This window comes from Amblyomma maculatum, chromosome 1 (assembly GCF_055883805.1).
Source record: "Amblyomma maculatum isolate TAMU_Amacu chromosome 1, ASM5588380v1, whole genome shotgun sequence".
NCBI lineage: Eukaryota > Metazoa > Arthropoda > Arachnida > Ixodida > Ixodidae > Amblyomma > Amblyomma maculatum.
The window spans coordinates 94839685-94858906 of record NC_139344.1 but is presented as its reverse complement, the minus strand read 5'-3'; the positions used below and the strand labels follow the sequence as shown (position 1 = coordinate 94858906).

At 50.3% G+C, this 19222-nt stretch overlaps 2 long non-coding RNA genes across 2 annotated transcripts in view; both read right to left on the bottom strand.

Moving 5' to 3' along the window:
* Window positions 1-19222, bottom strand: part of LOC146203233 (uncharacterized) — a 39294-nt gene that overhangs the window by 5023 nt on the left and 15049 nt on the right. The window lies entirely within an intron of this gene.
* LOC146203234 (uncharacterized) lies at window positions 3487-9007 on the bottom strand. The gene is made up of 2 exons (XR_014702340.1): window positions 8812-9007; window positions 3487-3860 (listed from the first exon to the last, which is right to left on the bottom strand). It is a non-coding gene; the product is annotated as an uncharacterized LOC146203234 (long non-coding RNA).

The window sequence follows — 19222 nt, the reverse complement described above, 5'->3', positions numbered from 1 at the left end:
TGGGCTCCTAATTTGAAAGGCCCACTGTCCACCCTCCGGTCGATTTTTTTTTTTTTTTCCGCGGTGGCTTTGAGGCTTCGTCCCCACAACCCAAGGCCGCAAAAAGTTTTGGAAAGAGTAATTAATAACAAAGTTACAGCCACCGTAATCAACCGACAACCGACATCCTCTCGGCCGCCAGTATTCGTGCAGCCATAGGCTGCGCAGAACCACGGCATGGTCGTTCTTTTCGTGAAGAACGGTGCAAGATGCACTCAAAAAGCTTGCGGTAACGTTCGCAAGAAGAAAACAAGCGCGAGACAAGAAAAAGGTTGCACTGCGTAGCCTGCAAGCGACAGGTGGTGCACGGCCTGCTCGGGCAATAGAAGCGGAAGAGAGGTAGACGCCGTCCTTGACGTCACTACCGCCTGTCGTACTCCTGTCGTCTGCTACTGACATCCCCCCCTCCAGCGCTGTGCACTGAGGAGAAGCCTGAACGGGGGTAGCAACTTTAATCGATGATTACGTCACTATTTCAAAAGCTAAAGCCAAAATATTTCGTATACTTAACATACAAACCCTGCAGATTCGACCCTCTGAAGCGCATCAAATTCTAAAACCGGTGCAGCTGCTTCAATAAGGGTCCGAAGCTGGACCATAAGTTCATTCGAGGATTAAGCCAGAGATTCAACATGGAATTAGCCACGGCTCAACCAAGTTTCATTACACAATGGGAAGCATGTATAGACTTGGTCTTACGACAAAAGGTGCAGTCGAATCTATGGATGTGCCAAGTTCAAACCAAGACAAATTTCTCTATGAATCGTCCTAGTCTCTTCATAGCCATAACCAAAAAAAAAAAAAAAAAAAAATCTTCTGCTGAATAACCATGTATAACCATGCTTCAGCTATCGTTTCACACTAGGTTTAACCGAAGCTCAAACTACAGCCAATTTTTTAGTCTGTAAGCTACATTTTAGGCAAACAGTTTGTAATGGCTTCGCCATGCACGAGACGACAGTGCATGCCATTTTTGCAAAAGCTAGAGCACTACCCTCCCACATAATTCAGCGATGCTTTGGCTTTTAATCAAAACATGAAATTCTGTTCTGGCGATGCTTACTCTCCAAAATGAACATATGTAACTGCATTTACTTGCATAATCAATGTGCTCGCAAATGAAGGCACCCCGCTACTTTGGATGTTTTTTACCAAAACAATATGCCATCTGTTGAACGTCAGGATTTCCATGATTTATCTCATGGGATGAAAAGCCAACAACAATTTCAGAACAAATAGAAACCATGCCTGGTTTCTAAAGATTTCTATCTCAACCTGCCATATTAACAATGGTGGCAACTTTCTGCAGTTAAGCATCATGCTGTGTCATGACTGGGCCTATGTAGAAGCGTAAGTGCAGAGGTTCCACATGCTGTATCAGTTCCACACATAAAACGAACAGCTGGAACTGGCAGTAACTTGGTGAGAACTTGCGCTGGTGGCATTTACCGAGTGCGTGCCAAGAGCAACATGCAACCATAATGTGCACGTGGCAGCCTACTGACTCCTATTGACTGCGAAAACTGTACAAGGCCCATCCCGAATATAGTGTGTGGGCTCTTGGTGAGGAAACCTCGTGTGGCCTCATGATGTGTCCCCTCTTGAAAGAAGCATCTGTCTGCGCCTGCTACACAGCTAGAGATGGGCAAAGCGGCCAACTTTAGTGAGCGGCTCAGAACGGCTCACCGGCTCCCTTATATCCGTTTTGCTCAGGAGGGAGCAGTAGTCTACTGGAGAGAGGCTCTGTCTCTCTCTCTCTCTCTCTCTTGCTCACTGATCCGCACCAGTCCAACCTCCCGAAACTCAATGAAAGTGTTGAAATATTTGTCTCCATTCTATCTCCCTTCATAGCGACTACAAAATCCCAGTATAAAGCAACATCCGTTCTTGAGATGCAATTCTTTCTCTTTAAGTCCACTATATTTACTGGAGGTGTACACATTCCCCAAGAGAGGATTTCGTTCATTTATTACCCTATCATTTTAAAATTATATGAATAACATTGACCATGACGCACCACACTGAAAATTATCCCCAATAAATACTTGGGGACATAATACTGACTGTTAATAAATATATTGAAGCAGTCCTGAAGAAGATGAAGCTTATAGCACAAGTCAAGGAGAAAAACGTTGGAAAAAGGCTCTCGCGCCGGACGCACGGCAGTTGACCAGCTGAGCCCCCTGCCCTCTCGACCTGTTGTTCAGCGCTCCAACGTCAAACCCCCGTCGTAATATAGGAAAATATAGATAATGAATTATAAATATAAAATAGATTAACTCATTCGAGGTCTCTCTTATATTCTCGGAGACAATGAATTCAGTAGGAGCCTGAAGTATAATGTAAATGCATTATTTTTTTTTTAATGCAGTGTGCACTTGTTAGCTTGAGTCCGCGTTAATCCTTTTTCTCTTTTCTAAATTGCGCATTTTGGCAGCCCCTAAGCTTTTTTTTTTTTTCTAGCTAATTCGTTTTTCGTATAATCTTATAACCCTGTTCAACTTTGCAGTAATTTTTCTCAAGGCACACGTATGGCTCTCATCACCCCCCCCCCCCCCCCCCCCCCCTTCTACCCCAGCCCCTCCCATTGCTTCCTTTCCACCTGGCAACAGGCTTCTTCCCCGGTCCCCTAACTCAAACTTGTTCAATATCTTCCAGTTTTTGCCGCCACATACACACGTCGACCATATTTCATTCATTCATTTTGTGTGTACTTTAAGCCATATCGCTCGCCATTTATGCTACGAGGTGTGGTTTTAATTTTTCAAGGCATCTGTTTCCCGTTTAGAGCACACGACGCACCATAGTCGGTGCCGTTTGTTCGTGACCGAACCGGATTTTTTTTTTTTTTTTTTTTTTTTCTGCTGGGCTGGCTGCGGAAGGGGCTATGCATTCGACATTCGCCTTGTTGTTTGAGACTTGCGCTTTGCGGTCTGGCGAGCCGCCCTCTCCCTGGCCGACATCTCGCTGCTCAACTAACTCAACGAGTGCGTCGCCTTTTATACAATTGCGTGACGTCAGTATCTCCTAGCGGTAGGAGCGGGAGTTAGGCCGCCGGCGGAGGCTGCGCGTCCGCAAGCGAGCGCACGAGTTGAGCCCCAGTATAGTGAACTAGAATACTTTATTCTAGTTCACTATAAGCCCCAGCTTTCACGGCTGTTGTGACGTCATATCACGTGGTGCGCCGATGTAGGTCAAGTGGTAGCTACGCGGCCGCGCGCGGCGCAGCAAGGAAGAGCTCGGTTGTGCGGCTAGTATGCTTCGCATAAAAACGCTCAAAACCAGCGGCGACCACCCGAAGCATACATGCAGCACTGCGGCTGCCAGGCCGCAGGCGCGGAGCCTCGTCACAGCGGCGAAGCAGCCGACCGCTATCGTAAATCACGGGTAGCGTGGTGTCGGGTTGGGGAACCGCAGTCAAGTTGACGATAGGAGACGGAATTAAGAGGAACAAAGGAAAAAGAGCTTTATACAGCTATATATAGTATAAACAAAGAATTCGGAGAGCAGGACGGCAGCCTGCCTCTGTTGAGAGCTTCTCAAGCTATCTCTCAGTCGCTTCGCAACACGCTCGTCCGAAAACACTCTCGCATCTTCCTCTCGTCTGGCCCCACCCACACAGTCACATATCACTGTCAGGCAGCAGGCGGTCCAGATGCAGCTGCAGGTCCCAAGGTCGCAGGAATGGGGCCGCAGGTCCCGGGACCCATCTTGAAGCCGATGGTAACAAGCGTCCGATAGTCGGCCGCGCATCCAGGCCTGCGCACACTGGAGCAGCCACGCTGGTTTCTTCTCTCCCGCTTGCCGAGGTCGCGTTCCTCCTGAAACCGCAAACGCAGGGGGAGAAGAACAAAGTCCATCCCGCGACACGGCGGCGTCACACAGCCCGGTGACGCGGTGAAGCTTGGCCGGCCCAAATGCCCGAGGGCATCAGCCGGCCTGGCACAACAGCACCCCCGCCGCCAGACAATGCGCCGGAAGATGACCTGCTCACACGCAGCTCAGCTGGTTAGGCGCGCCAAGAAAATCCTCTCCCTTGCAGGGTTCCGCTCCCGTAACGCCGATGAAGCGCAGCCACTGGTCACCAACGGGAGACGTTCGTTCGGCCTCCGATTTTTCTTTTAGGCTAGCTTGACGGGACAACAGGCCGCAAGCCACACTCAGCAAGAACAAGTGCCATTCGAAAACCACCCATTCCGCCAGACCAAGATATTCAAAACTGCGAGTGTATACAAAATCCGCGTACATCTGATATCAAACAAACACAAGGTGCACACCAAGTAAGAAGTTGTGGTCAATAGCCTTCTAGGGCGTTTGACCACGCTCGTAATTCACCAAGAGCCAAGAATGCGCTGTTCTCTGCATCTCGGAAGGTATCGGGTAAGGGAGGGACGACCGATCTTGCCGAAGCAGGCTTTGAATTTGGCCCCAATAATAACCCGAATGAACCAATATACTGTCAAGAAGCGCCATTCTGTCTCCTCGGTCAAAATGAAATACACTGGGTTTAAGCGGTTCACCCACAAAAGTCACTAAAAGAATAAAATGTGTTAAATATCCTCCCATCTTGAGGAAAGAACCAAAATGCATGAACTTAAGGTACTGATAAAGAGAATAAAAAAAAAAAAAAAGAACTCAACGCAGGTGGTGACGACGTACGTGCGAGCTAGAAAACTAAAATGCTCGGCTCAATCCGTCGGCATTGGTGTGGAGCTTGCCTTTCTTGTAGCGGACCACGAAGCTGTGGTGCTGGAGTGCAAGGCTCCATCTCAGCAGACGACCATTTGTGGGCGACATATTGTGTAGCCAAGTCAAAGGGCAATGATCGGTTTCTACAGTGAATCGAGACCCAGGACGTAGCAGGCCAATTTGTCAATGGCCCAATCCAGGCAGGCGCACTCCTTTTCAGATGTGCTATAAGCCTCCTCCCGGCTACTAAGCTTCCGGCTTAAGTACAGGACAGGCCGGGTGTGGCCGTCGTCACCTTCCTGACAGAGAATAGCGCCCAATCCGCGGTCACTGGCGTCACACTGAATGACAAATTCTTTGGAGAAATCTGGTGCTGCCAAAATTCGGCGTTCGCTCAGGGCCTTCTTTAAACCCCTAAACGCATTCTCTTTCTTTTCATCCCAAAGGATGGTGACAGGTTGTTTTTCGGAGCGCGGCCGTCAGAGGACTCGCCAAACTTGAGCAATGTTCTACGTAATGCTGATAGTAGTAGTTTCCTATAATCAGCGCAAGGTCTCGGATCCTTGCCTGGGGCTTCTACAACAATGATTGGCGATGTAGTCACTCTCACAGGGGATTATGACTCCCAGTTCGGTCATTCTCCGAATCTCAGTCTCAAGGATTTCCTTTTGTCTAGGTGAGACACGATACGGCTTACTCCTGATCGGTTGTTCCCTGGATAGCTGAATGTCGTGTTCGATCAGCGCCGTTTTACCGGGACGGTTGGAAAACACGCCCTCAAAGTCTCGGACAAGGTTCTTCATGTCCTCTCGCTGACGCTGACTCAAGTGCGGCTGTCTATCCGATCAAGTAACTCACACGCAGCTTGTTCCTTCTCGGGAAATAAACAGGGAATTAGAGACTGCTCCATTGGCAAGTTTAGGGTCATGTTCACTAGTGCCTGTCGCTGCACATACGGCTTCATCAGATTACTGTGCATGATCCGATTGTGCTTTTTTCCCAATTTTACCTCGTAGTTAGTGTCCGAAAGCTTCGACACCACCTCGGCGGGCCCTTCCCATTGTACCTCAAGTTTATTCCTTTTTGCTGCGCGTAGCAGCATCACCTTGTCGCCAACCTGGAAGGTGCGCTTTCGCGCCGATTTATCGTAGTACGTTTTCGACTGCAACTGGGCTGCTCTGACGTTTTCTTCTACTAGTTCCTTTGTTTTCCCGAGTCTTTCCAGCAGGCTTAAGACATACTGTACTACACTGGGGTCTTCTCCATAACCCTCCCACGACTCTCTCAACATTCTCAAAGGGGTCCTCAAGTCTCGGCCGTAGACGAGCTCGGCGGGGCTAAATCCCGTGCTCTCATGCGGGGCTGATCTCATGGCGAAGAGTGTCGCCGGAATGCAGCCTTCCCAATCATCCGTGTGCTCAAAGCAGAGAGCCCTAAGTATACGCTTGAGCACCGAGTGCATGCGCTCGACTGGGTTCGACTGCGGGTGATGAATGGAACTGCGTATTATCTTTATCCCGCATCGTTCAAAGAACGTTGTTGTCAAACAGCTTGTGAATACACTCCCGTTATCACTCTGTATCTCTGCTGGAAACCCGACGCGAGAAAAGATTGGCAAAAGCGCATCCACAACGCTTGCAGAGCTCAGCTGTCTCAAAGGAATGGCCTCCGGAAATTTGGTGGCTGCGCACAGCGCGGTCAGAATGTAGCGACAGCCAGTGCTAGATTGCGGCAGCGGGCCTACAATGTCTATCACGAGGCGCCTAAAGGGCTCTGTGATGATGGGGACAAGATTTATTGGTGCTTTCCATTTGTCCATCGACTTGCCTACCCGCTGGCACGTGTCGCAGGATTTGACAAAGTTTTCGACCTCCTTCCAGCAGCCGAGCCAGCAGTATTCGAGACAGCCTTCGTTTTCTTTATGCTCAGGTGACCTGCCCATGCATTTCCGTGTGCGAGCTCGACAAGCTTTCGCCGGTATTTCTCTGGCACTAGCAGCTGCTCGTATGAACGCCCCTTGGCATCACAGTACCTCCGGTACTTGAGGCCTGCTTTTGCGTAAAAGCAGATGTTTTTTTTTTTTTTTTTTTTTTTTTTTTTTGGCGATTCCCTCTCTCACGGCCTCGCTCAGAAGTTCTAGTGAAGGATCTGCTTTCTGCTCTGCAATGAGCTTCTCCCGGTCCACCTTAGTCAATTCCTCCCAACAAGCTGAGAAAGGAGCTAATATTCCGCCATCGGTGTTATTCGGCGGCTCCCCATTACGGCTGTTGGTTGAATCTCGGGAGCTATAGCTGTTTACCTGTTTTCAGGGTTCGGTGGTTCGGTCACGCAAGACGGATCTGTCTGATCGAGGAAAAGGCTCTGTGCTTGCTCATTCGCTTGAGCACCCCCTGAAGCTTGTGCGAAAGCTCTCATGCTCGGGAGCGCGTAAGTGCCATGCAAGCAAATCTTCAGCGAAGGAGAGACCTTTTTCTCTAAGTAGCTGCTCTGACTTATTTGAGAACAGGTACGGCAAATGTGCAGGCAAATTGGCGCTCACTGCTGCTTCTGTTTCCAGTTTACCGAAGGCTCCTTCAAGAGTTACCTTCGCTATTGGCAAACATACGCTTTGGTCCTCCGCGACTTGCCTGATTCAGGCCCATTCGCCTGTGTAGTCAGCGGAGAAAACACACGAAGGGCGAGCAACGTCCATGGTTTCCGCTGAGTCACGAAGTGCCCTAGTTTTCTTCCCATTGATACATATTTCCTGCATGTACGGTTCTAACAATTTCATGTTTTCATCCGTCTCTCGTATGCTAGCGTAAACAATTTTCCGCTGCTTGCAGTTGGAGGAGATGTGACCTCTCTGTTGCAGTTATAGCAGACAATGGGTCGTCGCTTTTCGAACACGCGAGTTACACCGTCCCTTGGATCCCGCGGCTCGGCAGACTTTGGTGACTCTGCCTTATTTCCGTTACCTGCTGCCTTCGATCCCGAATCATCTTTTCGGTAATCATTCCGTGGTAGCGGCGAGTTTTGGTTCGGGACCTTTTTCGAAGAAAATTCCCCTTTTCCTGATCTGTCACCGCAAGCTACCTTGCTCTGAAGATTTCTACGAACGTAGTACTCCTCAGCGAGCTGCGCTGCTTTGTCCAGGCTGGTTTCCTTGAGCCTGTCCAGCAACCACAGCCTCAAATCCTCTGGGATTACGCTGTAGTACTGCTCCAAAGCGATACACTCCAGCACCTTGTCGTGATTGTTGTACACTTCCGCACTCTTAAGCCATTCCTTTAAGTTGGCTTTGAGTCTATACGCGAAGCCAGTGTGAGACTCTCCGCTTTTCTTTCCCTGGCGGAACCGCTGTCGAAATGCTTCCGCCGACAGCCGGTATTTTCGCAACAGTGCACTTTTTGCTATCTCGTAGTAGTCGCAGTCACTGTCTGACAGACGCGCCACCACTTCCGCCGCCTCGCTGGGAAGGAAAGGAAGTAACTTCTCTGCCCAAACACTTTTGTCGATATGCGACTTTCCGCATGCACGCTCGAAATTTACAAGGAAAAGTGCAATATCATCTCCTATTCTGTACATAGGGACAGAATCCTTCAGTGTGTGTCTCACCTGTTCTCCGGCCAAGGATACAGGGCTAGAACGCGCCGTGTCCTTACGGCTTGAAGCGTTTTCAAACTCCTTCATTTTGAGAGCATGCTCACGGGCCTCTCGTTTTTCCTGTGCCTCGCGCTGCTCTTGTCTTCTCTGCTCCTCGCGGAGCTCTTGCTTTTCCCGCTCCTTTTCCTCTCGGCGTTCTACAATTGTTCCCCGAGCCTCTCCGGCCTCCTCAATCGTCACTGCCTCCCGACTCATAACCTCCAAAATGTCTTTCTTCCGTTCGTCGCAAATTTCGAGCAACTCCTGCACCTTGAACTTCTCCATCGTGGTCTTACCAGTCTTACACCGTGTGTTATCAACCGCCTGTACACTTTGGCGAAACCACAACAGACTCAAAATCCCCTGAAACTCATTTCCCAAAAAAAATCACAATTCCTCCTAACAATTTCTTTTGCTAGAGAGGTCTGGCGAAATGCGAGGTGAATCTCAGGCACTCACCCTGCTGAAGTAGCCAGTGGCCGTCAGTCCCGTTGCTGCCGAGGTCCTTTGGAGCCGGTGACTGAGTTGTTCATCCCTAGCTGCCATCCAGTTATCGTGAATCACGGGTAGCGTGGTGTCGGGTTGGGGAACCGCAGTCAAGTTGACGATAGGAGACGGAATTAAGAAGAACAAAGGAAAAGAGCTTGGAACCCAAGCTCAAGTTTCGCCGCGCGACGGCAGCGCCGCATTCCTGGCATGGTGGCGAAATGTGAAACGATGGGGCTTCGCCGGAGCAGACGCTCCGCTAGCTTCCTGTGCACGCGCGGCGATCGCGTTGCGCCTGGCGGTTATTTGGCGATACAAAAACGCTTCCGCTGATGCGAAACGGATGCACTAAGTAGCATTGTGTCATGGGAGGCCACAATAGTAGGCGAAGCACCAAAAGACGTGGCTCACGTGTGAAACTTTGCAGATTCCTTTGGAAGCGTGTCCGCAAGACCTGTTTTCCAACCGCATGACAGCGTTCTGAGAAGTCTCGCGTTTTCTGTGGAAACGAAAAGAGCCAATTTCCCCTTTCTTCGTAAACTCCGAAATGTTGAAAGTTGAAAAGACGGCTTAGAGAGGCATCAAAAAAGTACAGTGGTTTAACACCCTGCATAAAAAGTGAAGAGGATGGAAGATTATACTGCTCGTCGCTCCCCGCGTGTCTAGTTTTGCCGATTTTCTGTGCTCTCTCCCTGCTTTGTGAGTGCTCTGAAAGCAACCAAATCAACTTATGCGACGTCCACGATCGAGACTGATGTGTGAATGTGCCCTAAGTGTCCGCAGCTGCCTTTTCATTTTTAGATTGACCAAGAAAATAGGAACGAGGCCTTTTGTTTTTTCGGGGGTGGGGGCAGCGTTGGAAAACATGCCTTACTGAGACGCTTTTGCAGATTTTTGCAAATTGGCCAATAAGTGAACCAATTATTATTATTATTTTTAATAACGAAGATATGTCGGAAGTGCAGTACAAAAGTGATCCTAGCTATGGCTCGACTGACACTACTCGCATGGAGCACCCCATTCGCGTCACAGGGCTCGTGAGTGCAAACCAAATACTATCATAAATGAAGCATAACCATTTAATAAGAACCGAAATAAAACATTGTGTAGTACAAGCTTGGATTTCATCTGCCTTCCGAGCCAGCGAGCTGGTTATGTCGCGTGCAGCGCACGGAGCACGCATGTGCTTATGAGATTGCTAGCGTTCTTGTCTTTGAAGAAACACCTCCTTCGGACTATATACTTATTCTTCTACTGCAAGATTTCCTTTGGTAACGCCGTAATAATAAAAAAACAAATCCGTATACAGATCGCATGCTACAGGTCAAAACGATGGTCAACGAGCGGGTCACTTTATTTCACGGTACTGATGATGTTTAGCAGTTTTTAAACATATTATATACGACAATATAGTTACATAGCGGGCTTACCTCTAGATGCATTCCTACGCTTCTGCTAACGTGGGACGCATTCACAATCAATATTTACTCATCCCCGTCTGTTGTCTGCTCTACAGTGCAGACGTGAATAAAAGGTTTCCCGCCTACAATTAAGTATCCTTCATGTAAACACGCGTCAGGTTGCCCAATCAAGACGGAATGCAGGTGGCATGTCGCGGTGCGCCTGCGGGGGCGCGTCAAGGCACGTGTTCGTGCGAGAGAAAGCGTACGGCGCACGCCGTGAAGGCAGCGACCTGAGCCGAACCGGTGGCGTCCAGTGTGTGCCCGCGCGACAAAGCACCGCGAGACGTCTGCACGTGCGCGGAAGCGAGCCAAAGCATCGCTGGGCGGCGCTGCGGCTCACGCCGCCGGCTCGGCTCGCTGCCTTCGCGACGTGCGCGGCGCGCTTTCTCTCGAACGAGCACGCGCCCTGACGCGCCCCCGCAGGCGCATCGCAACATGCCGCTTGCATTCCGTCTTGATTATTGGACAACCTGCCGCGTATTTCCATGGAGGAAACGTAATTATAGGCGAGAAAATTTTTATTCACGTCAGCACTGTAGAGAAGACGACAGACGGCGATGAGTAAATATTGATTGTGAATGCGTTTCGCTGGCTCGGAAGGAAGGTGAAATCCAAGCTTGTACTACAATCGTGCTTTCTTACTGAATGGTTGTGCTTTATTTATATTTGGTTGGCATTTACGAAACCTGTGACGCGAATAGGGTGCTCCGTGCGAGTAGTGTCAATCGAGCCATAACTAGGATCGCTTTTGTATTGCACTTCCAACATATCTTGGTTTATGAATAATAATAATGTTGGTTCATTTATTGGCCAATTTGCGGACATCTGTAAAAGCGGCTCAGCCAAGCATGTTTTCAACCCCCCCCCCCCCCCCCCGTAAAAAAAAATCAATGGGTCCAATTGGGAAGACCAGTCAGATTGAATTGGTTCTGCCAATCCCAAATGGTTTGTCCAATGGGTACTGTCCAACCCAACTGGTTTCTTCACTCCCAATTGGGACTGAAGAAACCAACGGGGGGATTGAATAAACCCATTGGGCTAATGGGAAGCCCAATGGGTTACTTCAATTCCAATTGGGATTTCCTCGCTCCCAATTGACGACCAATTGAAACGAATTGGACTTCCAACTGGGCTTCCCATTGGTTCTAATTGGTCCTAAGCAAACATTCCCAATTGGGAAAGTCGTCAGTGATATCCTTGACTGAGATGTGCACAGATATACATACCTGTATAAAGAGACAAGAGTGAAAAATTTAAGTTCTTATAAAAAGTATATGCCGCTTAATCTTATTAATTGATTATATCATGTTCACTGTAACTGCAGGCATAATTAAATAAGTTAACTCTGAATAACAAAGATGTGTCACTGGTCCCAGCAGCACTGTTCAAAGAATGGAGTATATAAGTCTGCAACCTGTGGATATATACATTGAATCTGTGTTAGTTCCGTGTGTGTAATGCTTGCTTGTCTCCCATGATTTCTGTAAAAAATTGTAATTTCATTCCACTTGTCTAAAGATCAGCTCCCCTATAACTTCTAGACAGAAAACATTGAAATTGAGTTCAAACCATTTGGGCTCAATGGGTATACCATTTGAGTTCAATTGGGAAACCATTTGGTCTTCATGGGTGACCAATTATTCCCAATTGGGAGCACCAATTGGGAGCACCAATTCATATGAAATGGTCAGGCCCAATGGGTGGCGAAAACACAATTGGTTTTTACCAATTCATTTCAATTGGGAAATTCCCAATTGATTTTTTTTGACTGGGCCCCCCCCCCCCCCCTCAAAAAAAAAAGCCTCGTTCCTAGATATTTTCTTGGTCGTAGGGCACATTCACACATCATTATCGATCGCGGACGTCGCACGCTGGATATCTGTTGATTTGGTTGCTTTCAGAGCACTCGCAAAGCAGGGAGAGAGCACAGAAAATCGGCAAAGCAAGACACGCGCGGAACGAAGAGCAGGATAATCCTCTACCCCCTTCACTTCGTTAAAGTGAGCCAGAATTCTAGCTCACTTTAACTTCGTATAGATGGTGTTAAACCATTGTACTCGTTTGATGCCTCTCTAAGACGTCTTTGTCAACTGTCGAACATTTCTGAGTTTATGGAGAAGGGGAAAATTGGCCCTTTTCGTTTCCACAAAGAACGCGAGACTTCTCAGAATGCTGTCATGCGGTTGGAAAACAGGTCTTGTGGAAATGCTTCCAATGAAATCTGCAAAGTTCCACACGTGAGCCTCGTCTTTTGGCGCTTCGCCTACTATTGTGGCTACCCATGACACAATGCTACTTAGTACCTCCGTTTCGCATCCGCGGAAGCGTTTTTGTATCGCCAAATAACCGCCAGGCGCAACTCGATCGCCGCACGTGCACAGGAAGCTAGCGGAGCGTCTGCTCCGGCGACGTCCCATCGTTTCACATTTCGCCACCATACCAGGAATGCGGCGCTGCCATCGCGCGGCGAAACTTGAGCTTGGGTTCCCTCAATGGAGGCGCACTTGGGTGCGGCCCGTCGCGTCGCCCAGAAGAGCCGTATTGCGCCTAGTTCTCATCGCCACCGCTGCGGCGCCACCGCTCCGGGACGAGTCCGGGCGGAGAGCTGCGCGCAGCGGCAGTGGCTGTGCTTTCGTTTCGGCGTCCGCGTGGTCGGCGCTTGCTCAATTTAGGATTATGAGCGGCGTTTCACACATTATGTGATGCTATGTGCAAGTTTGTTATTGATAAGGTGATAGAGGCAAGTCATCATCAATAGGCTTTTCCAAGTCATTCGTGGTCTTCCGTTTACAACGAGAACGAGGCAGTCGTGTGCTTCGCTGAGTGCGCACCCATTTAGTTGCGTTTTAAACACTGTAATAACGTATTAGATATTGCAATCTTGAAATCGGGACATGGTCTGGGGCCATTTATTCAGCGTGCACTTTTCTGGAAACTTACAATTCAGGACGTAGCGTTCAACATTATTATTGTTCAGCCTGTTCCTCCCTTTTCACTGGAAATAATATTCAAGTGGGTACCATCACTAAAACATACTAGCTAACACAAACTGTTGCAAAAGAAACAACACAAGACAGCCAGTTCAACGACACGCCCGCAGGCTCAGGCAATTTTTTTTCTCGTTTGATATTATGAAGCCGCGTGATGCACAGAAGACACGCAAGCTTATTTTAAAAGAGAAGAACTTCTCTCGAAAAAGGTTTACGTGCAAGCGTGATTTTTTCCACTGTCTAATTGATGTTGCCTGTCCAGTTGGTCAGCAGTGGTCGCATAAGTTTGGTTAGGTCCTTAGTGTGACTGCGGTCTTCTCTCTCGCAAATCAACTCCGGAAATATCACAAAATAGGGAAGAAGGGATGAAACTAACATGTGGCATAGCTTGCTGCTTCTTATGACCTGCGGGCACTTCATCACCTTGCTAACAAAGGTGCATGGTGATTTTCAGATACCTTAGGCGTCCATCATCAAGAATTTTGATAAGTCCAGGGTTTTGCAGGAATCACAAGGGACAAAGTTAATAAATAGATGGGGGCTAATAAAATAAAATTATTGACACTCTAAAGTAAGCACTAGAAGTTTTTTAAACGTTGGTAATTCATAAATAATGAAAACACGGGCAGGCACTGAAAATAGAATAAATAAAAATGTTTCATGAGATTCTGTAAAACTATTCGTATAATTTCTCTTCAAATGGACGTGCAAGGTAACCAGCGAAGAATGCAATCGGTGCTAACTCTATGTCAGCTGCTGGTTCACACCACACATGAATGAATCCAAGCTGACTCGAAAACTCTCGCAGCAGACGTGATATGGCAGCTGGCAAGGTACTTTCATAATCACGAATGCCAAGTTTTATAGCTGCCTATTGTTGATAGATGCATTTGCAGACTGATGCTTGCAAGATGCCAACCTGCACAAAGCATGGCAAAATGTGTATAATCTCAGTCGATATATTCTTTTTTTTGTTAGTGGTACCTTCAGTATTTTCTTCGAGGTGAAAACTGCAGCCCTTGCGTCAACTTTGTCGTTCCCGCCTTTGAATTGCCTTAGGCTGCTAAAAAGCAATACTATAGACCCGATTTCAGAGCCTGCTTTAGGGCGTATCGGAAGCTGAAAATAAGATTCGGGAAAATGCAATGCACTAGTAATAGGCACACAGAAGACATTGTTGTAAGATACTTGATGTGATCAAGAAGGTCCTTAATTTGCGCCACTGTGGATCTGGTTGTCATGATTGTCACTTCGTACGTTTGTTTGGTTAGCCTTTGCTTCGACGTGCCTCCTTGGACCTGAATGTCTTCGATATGGCAAAGTCCAACTCTAATCAAGAGAGCCGCTCGTCATCTTACAAATAGAGCGGCTCCTCTTGGTGTCTCCATGGCTTCACTTATGCGATGTTGGGCAAGGCATACCATTTTGATATCATCGTCATAAAAGTGATCGTGGCGCAGCTATCTTGAAACACACGTGCTTCAGGATGACACGGGGGGTTGTCCAGGAGGAAATGAAGTGTAGCTATAACAAGTGGGGAAAATAAAGCTATTGACCTGCGCACATTAATTTTTTCAAGATTGTTTGGCTCAACATGAGCCCGCGTGAGTAACTAAACTTGTAATGTAGGCAGTTCGGGAACACGGAGGGGACAGCTGAAGGAAGCAGGATCTTCAGTTTTATGTTCTTCCTGTAATCGTCATCTGTGAAGTGCAGTGAGTATACCAGTGACTTGTCACTCGGCTCCCACCGGCTTCCTTTTCCATCCTAGCGCTCCCGAGATATGTTTTCCAGCCATGCTGCTCGACGTTGTGAATCGCACGGGAACTCATGGTAACCGACCTCTTCTTGCTTTCGTGGTGCACAGCGGCACACAGTAGTTGCCTGGCATGGTGCTGCATACGCTTAGGACGCTGTTGACACAGGCACCGATGACACGCATGCAGAACTATCAAAACCACGCGGTTATGCTGAGTAGTCAAAACGATAACACGCGCCAACCCAGCCAGCGCGCTCCTTCCGCGTCGTCTGCTCGTCCGTGCCCGGCGTGCCGGCGGCGCTTTGTCCTGGAGTGGTGGCGCCACCGCGGAGAATGACGGCGGAAACTGTAACTTCTCCCAATACGCGCTTCCCCAGCCATTGAGGCGCGACGCGACGGGCCGCACCAAGTGCGCCTCCATTGAGCGGCCGTGGCCTAGGTTACCATGCCGCCGCGTGTATCCCAGTTTCTATTTTTCTGTCAGAGATGGCGTTCCCTGTCAGGAGCAGCAGCGCCGCTCGACGGTGCTTTGGAAGCCTATACAGCTATATACAGTATAAACAAAGAACTCGGAGAGCAGGACGGCAGCCTGCCTCCGTTGAGAGCTTCTCGAGCAATCTCCCAGTCGCTTCGCAACACGCTCGTCCGAAAACACTCTCGCATCTTCCTCTCGTCTGGCCCCGCCCACACAGTCACATATCACTGTCAGGCAGCAGGCGGTCCAGATGCAGCTGCAGGTCCCAAGGTCGCAGGAATGGGGCCGCAGGTCCCGGGACCCATCTTGAAGCCGATGGTAACAAGCGTCCGATAGTCGGCCAAGCATCCAGGCCTGCGCACACTGGAGCAGCCACGCTGGTTTCTTCTCTCCCGCTTGCCGAGGTCGCGTTCCTCCCGAAACTGCAAACGCAGAGGGAGAAGAACAAAGTACATCCTGCGACACGGCGGCGCCACACAGCCCGGTGACGCGGAGAAGCTTGGCCGGCCCAAATGCCCCAGGGCTTCAGCCGGCCTGGCACAACACCGCGCTCCGACCAATGGTGTGCAGAGGATTGTGCAGACGGCAGACTTTTTTTCTTTTCTTTATATTCCGGCGCGATCCACCCATGCCTGCCCACTGGAGTTGCTTTCTCGTTCTGCTAATAGATGGCATTGAAGTCGCAGCAAGCAGAAAACCAGACTCTGGCAGAACGGTCGAACGGTTTCCGACGGCTCACTGAACGATGGCTATTCAAAAGAACCGGCGCTCACGGTTGCTGATGGCTCACTGAGTGACGGCTCTCCAAAACAGCGGCCGCTCAGTGAGCCACCGCTCATTCTAGCTCTTTTGAAAGAGCGGCTCAAACAACAGCCGAAGGCGAGATGTTTGAGAGGAAGGGCGGGAGGCATGGCCTCCGAGATCAGACACGCGCGCAGGGGCAATCTCGGAGGCCATACGGGAGAGCAGTTGCTTTCTCGCATTGCTAATAAATGGCGCCGAAGTCGTAACGAAGAGAAGGTCCGGCTCCCAAAGAACCACTCAGCACGAATCGGATCACTGAATGAGAGAGCCAGCTCACCAAAAGAGCCGCCCGCTCTCTTTTAGTGAGCCGCTGCTCACCCACTCTTTTGAAAGAGCCGCTCAAAAGATATCTGAACGACCCATCTCTCATGTAAGTAATGCAAATATAAAGTTTGTTTTTTCTTCCCCCCACCAAGAAAGCCTCAGAGCATTCCTTCATAGCTGTCCCTGAGTCACATGGCCAATGTACCCCAGGAACACATCAGCTGTGTGATGTGAGCTGTGGTCGTTAGGGTCACCGCGGTGCGGAGGCGCAGCAGGGCACTGCCCCCCCCCCCTTCTTTTGCCCGCATTAAGCACCGAATCACAACAATTCCTTTCTGCCTCCTCTGTCCTGAAGGTTTGCTTTGAAGTCAAATTCGCTCTGCACTCAACCACGCAGTGAGAGTGAAGTAGCATTTTTTTAGAGCGCAGCTCTTTGGCGTCCGTTCCTGGGTTTAGCGTCGGCGTCGGCCTCGTAACCAGCTCCGCCCCCCTTTCATCCCCCCGGCGCTAGCAGCGACCGACTGATACCGCTGGATGCCGCTGACGCCGCTAGAGAGTCAAGATAACGTGACTGCTGTAGGGCCCGTGGCGCGGCGCCCATTCGAAGGCCGCGCCACTTCCCAATGCTCCCTGCGCGGTGTCTGTTTCCCTCTCCCCGCTCACTCGGGGATAACCGGTCCCGCGCGAGGGGGCTATAAAAGAAGGCACGCGCCGCCGTCTCGCTCTCTCTTGGTCCGTGCCTCTTCGTTCCTGCTTCGCGCCTGGAGCTTCTGCACGGAAGACGACCCGCAGGCTGCAGCCCCCCCGGACGACGACCTAGCATCGACATCGACGATCCCTGTGAGATTAAAGATGTTTGTTATACGGCCCGCTGTGTATTTGTCGTGCGCATCTCTCGGGCAGAGGAATCGCCCACAACTGGCACCCAAATGGGGCTGAATTAGCACCCATGTGGACGATTTTTCTGCCAACGTGGCAGCGCACGGCAACACGACGGGCCGGTCCTTTGTATGTTAGGCGCGACGCCATTTTGAGTTTAGGGCTATCGTGTGTGCAGATGACACGGAGTGTAGTATAGTAGTGTTTGTACAGTGTTTTAATTGTTTTGGGTTATGTGTTTGTTAGTATCGGGCGGTTTGTTTTATTTTTTTTTTGTGCATATGTTAGTTTTATGAAGTGTTTAGCCTTTGTGACTAGCCTCTTGATGCGGGCTAGGTGGTAGTCGTGCGCGTGTAGGCTCCCGGCCGGCCTTAGTTGTTGAGTGCAATGCCTCCGAGAAAAGAAGTGCCAGATAAGGCCGCCGCTTCGGACGTCAGTGCGTCCGGAAGTGAGGTAAAGGACGCGGTAGAGTCTGCGCAGGTTACCGATGCGGCCGCCCTGATGAGGCAGATGAACGAAATGTTGTCGGTGTTCACCCGTCAGCTCGGTTCGGTGGCTAGCGCCAACCAAGCCACAGCTGCGGTGACCGTCTCGCGTCCGCGGATAAATGTAGAGGTTCCCTCTTTTTCCGGCTACACGGACGTGAAGTCTGTCCACGAGTTCTTGCAAGAACTCGAGGATTATCAGACGGCACTGGGTTCCCCAGACGACGTGGTGCTAGCGCAGGTAATCCCCGTGGCACTTGTTGAGAGCACGGCGCGATGGAGACGCTGTCAGCCGGCCTTCCAGTCGATGGCAGACTTCACCGATCGCTTCCGCGCCGAGTTCTTGCCGCCCGATTACGAGCGCTGGATGCTTGAGGAGCTTGCGTTGCGCACACAGCACCCAGAGGAGAGCCTCCTCGAGTATGTACGCGCAATGCAGGAGCTCTACAAGAGGGCAGATCCCACGGCGACCGATCTTGAACAGGTCGCGCGCGTGATCAGGCAATGCCATCCGCGCTTCAAGCCGTATTTGCGGGGACGTGGTTTTGCAAACCTCGAGGCCCTAGCACAGGAAGCGAAGGTAGTGCAGGCGGATTTACTCACTGAATTGCGCTACCAGCCACCCCCCAGGCCAGCCGAATCGCTAGAGCCGCGATGCGCCTGGGCCGGAGGCCAAGACTCCGTGCCGCGCGCCAGAGGCGCAGACGTAATGACGGTAGGGCAGGAAAGGCCAGCGGAAGGCTCCGCGATTCCTCGCGCACTTGACCCGTGCGCGTTCGAACAGCGGCGTCGAGCTGGGATCGCTAGCGACGTCCGCATAGGCGCGGAGAGAGGGGAAAGACGTCCCCAACCGCTTCGTGGAACGCGGCATCCCCCGACCGCGTGGCAGGTGAACGATCGGCTTTGCTGGAATTTCAACCAGCCGGGCCACGTAGCACGAGAGTGTCAGGACCGCCGGCGGCGATTATTGGTAATACCAGCCTGTCGCCGTCGGCGGGAGAATTTCGTGGAAGCCACAGCGGAAAATGGGAAATGTACTCCCACGCCGAGTCACCGCGCGACCGCACCGGCGGCGCAGAGGCTTTTGTCCCCCTCGCCTGTAGAGCGCAAGGAATGTTGTCGTGCTTGAGCCTTTTTATGCTAGTGCGGTTAGTTGGTCAAAGCTACTAGGCACTCGTTGACACGGGCTCAACTCTGTCATTGGTCGGTGATGATGTTTTGGAGGCTTGCCCTAGATGTAACATCCGTGTCAGGCCAGCCGAAAC